Below are 3,170 nucleotides of genomic sequence, written 5' to 3' on the forward strand. Positions count from 1 at the left end.
AAATGCTAGAAAGAAGGCTCTAAAAATGGGATCTAGAAGCCATGAAGGGAGGATATCTGTTTTGAAAAAGTATTTTCAACCCATAGGGAACTCAACACTTGGCTTAAAACACACTAAAAATGCCTTGAAAGCTCATAGAAACCCTTCAATAATTTTGACAAACTCCTAATTCGAGTTTACTTCCAAACTTTTTGTAAAACCCTATAAAATCTCCTTATGTTTTCAAACCAATTCAAACTCTATAAACAAATCATCAAACTCAAAATCAATAATAAAGATCTCCCACTACTCTCCCTTTTGAACGACATTGACCCTTAATAAATGTCATTATCCCTTGTCACCAAGACTTAATCTAAGATACCTCCATTTGGCATAAAACTCGCCACCTCTTCTATTGACTCGATATTGCATCTAAGACTTTAATATTATAAGGTGATTTATAACAACATCACTCAAATATTATTTAATTACATTTTTGGAATAATGCAATATTTACTTTAATAAAATGAAGACTTATCTAACTTAAATAATGTATAGAACTTTGGTTGATCATAACATTATTCATTATTTAAATCAAAAAGCCCTCTCATTCTCAACATTATGGAGAGGTATTGATAAAATTTAAAGTCTGCCTCTTTTATGATCTAGACTTTACCATTTGGGTATTCGATCTTTCTGGAAGGGAGAAACTTCGTAACTCTGAGGTCTGAGGGTTTGCATGAAATCTTTTGCTTGATGATCTTGTCTTGGAACACTTGGCTGCCAATCATGGAAAAAAATATGGAGATTGCAGGACTGTTTTGTTGTACATGGCGTCTCAACTTGCTGTATTTTAGACTCCAGATATGTGTCGTGAGTTCTTACTACTCAGACTTGGTCTTTTTATTATTATTAGTATGCCATTAATCATGGAGTTGGCTATGTATTTATTCAGCGCTTTCTGGAGATTGGTTTACCTGATTTTGCTATATCTCGAAAACCATTCATCTTGTTGCTTTAGCCGTGACTGGATCTTTACAACTGTTACTTCAATGCGCCATTTCTTGAGCCCAATTTGCTGATTTGGAAAACCCCCATGTTGCCGTGACTTGGTCTTTTTCTGAAGCAAAACATGGCTTGATTACTTTCATTTTCATGCCACTTTGGAGTCCTATAAACTGCAATTGGGTGTTCTTCAAATCAAATGTGACCTTACCTTTTTCTGAAAGTAATATAGAAGACTTCAACAAAATCTGGAAATGATTATCAGCATCCAGGAATTATGAAACAACAATAAATGATCCAACAAATTGCAATGCCTAGGTTACTGGGAAAACACATGGTATTGTTGGTACTTGGTTTTCTGAAGGTCATTATGGAACTGGGCTCTTTTAACTGTATAGCTGTAAGAACTCTTCTATTTTGTATAGGCCACTACTGGTTGGAACAGAGATATTTCTGCTATCTTTTCTTACAGTTGCATCACTCTTCAAGCATATAAATTACTTGTTCCTTGTAAACCATATCCTTAGCCTTGTGATTTTTGTCGATAGCTGACATCTTTTGTAGATTTTTACATTCTCCTCTATACGGATCTTCCAGCTTTCCATTTTAGGTATTTGCTCGGTTCTCAGTCTAAAGTCTGGCCTTCCATTGCTCAAATATTTAAAATGTCACTTATATTTTCTTTATGAAATTCAAATATTGTGTCTCTTGTTCTGATATGTAGAAAATATAATACCTTTGATGTTTATTATTTGCATCTCAAAATCATTTTAATACAAACCAATTTGTTGTTACTGTTGAGTGCCCTCATTCATAAGAATTTGCAAGATTTTCTATTCGAAACTTTGTCAATCATGCTTCTTTTGATTTGTTAGAATGACACTTGTAGTTGATGTAAGTTTTGAGACTGCTGTTATTAAAAAAAAATCTTAAATCTGGATTTCTTGCAAGCTCTTGCTCACTAGTTGTTGAATTCTGAAAGATTATGGATGTATTGCTTTTCTTCTGACACTGTGTATGACTTCGGCATATGTGTTTTTATCTGCATGCTCCACTTCTTCAGGCCGCTCATAAAAACACATAACTGATGAAACTTTGCTTTGATGGCCTTTTGCATATCTCATACTGCTACATCCTTTTGGAAATCATAAGTAAAACCATTCTTATTATTGAGAACATAATCTGCTTTATATTTTTCTCTTTTTGGTGTTGTCTTTGTTCATACTATAGCTTGTTTACCTTCTGCTTGATAATCACCTTTAGAATGTTTCTGATTATTCACATTGCATCAAATTTCCATCTCATTTGTCATACCCAAAGCATTTGAATAGTTGTTTGCTTCTTGTTGAGGTCTTCCAACATTGATCAGCTATGTTCTTTTCCCTTTTAAATGCTAAAATCTGCCTGCTGTTACACTTTTACTGATATGCATTTTTAACTACAGCATTCATTTTTTTTCACTTGTTTAATCTTTTGATCAGCTATTTCAATCTTATTTCTAATAGGCACACTGGGCTCAATAACCCTTATGGGAGCCTATAGTTATATCTGCATACCTATAAGAGATAAGATTTTGCATAAGAAACAAACATGTTAGCAATAAAAACTTAATATAATAATGATTGCCTCTTTGCTGATATATATTTATGTTTTATGCAAGTGCATGTCATGACAGTAGCATAGAATGTTTGTATATGAGGTGAAGTGTTTCCGTCATTGATTAGATCCATTGGATCTAACATATCTTTTCTTTGGATGGAGGAATCAGAGATTTGTAGGAAATACAATTTGGGGCAGCAAGCAAACATTGAACCAATGCAATACGACCAATCATTACAGACAATGACTAGTGTCCTATGACCCTTTCATTCTATGCTCTTTCTCTCATGTTTATGCACTTTTGTAGAATAGAGATAGATATGAGTAGATTTGAAGGTCGCTCTCACAGCCAATTGTGTGAGGGAAATTTACTTTCAGTATTTCATTTCATTCTATCAATTGTAAATATCATTTGTATCTAAATTTTGATGAATAATACAAGGACATTCTTTTGTGAAATAAATGGCATTCACGTACTTTCTTTGTCTTCATACTTAAATTTTACACGTGCAAAATTTTAGTAAAAGGAACAATTTTCCAAACATCATTCTCAATAATGGATTGCTATTCTTCTGTCATAGCATCCT

General features: G+C 33.2%; 1 long non-coding RNA gene across 1 annotated transcript; it reads left to right on the top strand.

Moving 5' to 3' along the window:
* Positions 1–519: 519 nt before the first annotated feature.
* Positions 520–1,701, top strand: LOC149558617 (uncharacterized). Its single transcript, XR_016365048.1, has 2 exons — positions 520–852; positions 935–1,701. It is a non-coding gene; the product is annotated as an uncharacterized LOC149558617 (long non-coding RNA).
* Positions 1,702–3,170: the final 1,469 nt, after the last annotated feature.

Source organism: Cupressus sempervirens, chromosome 5 (assembly GCF_028749045.1).
Source record: "Cupressus sempervirens isolate cs-2001-9-10 chromosome 5, ASM2874904v1, whole genome shotgun sequence".
Taxonomy (NCBI): domain Eukaryota; kingdom Viridiplantae; phylum Streptophyta; class Pinopsida; order Cupressales; family Cupressaceae; genus Cupressus; species Cupressus sempervirens.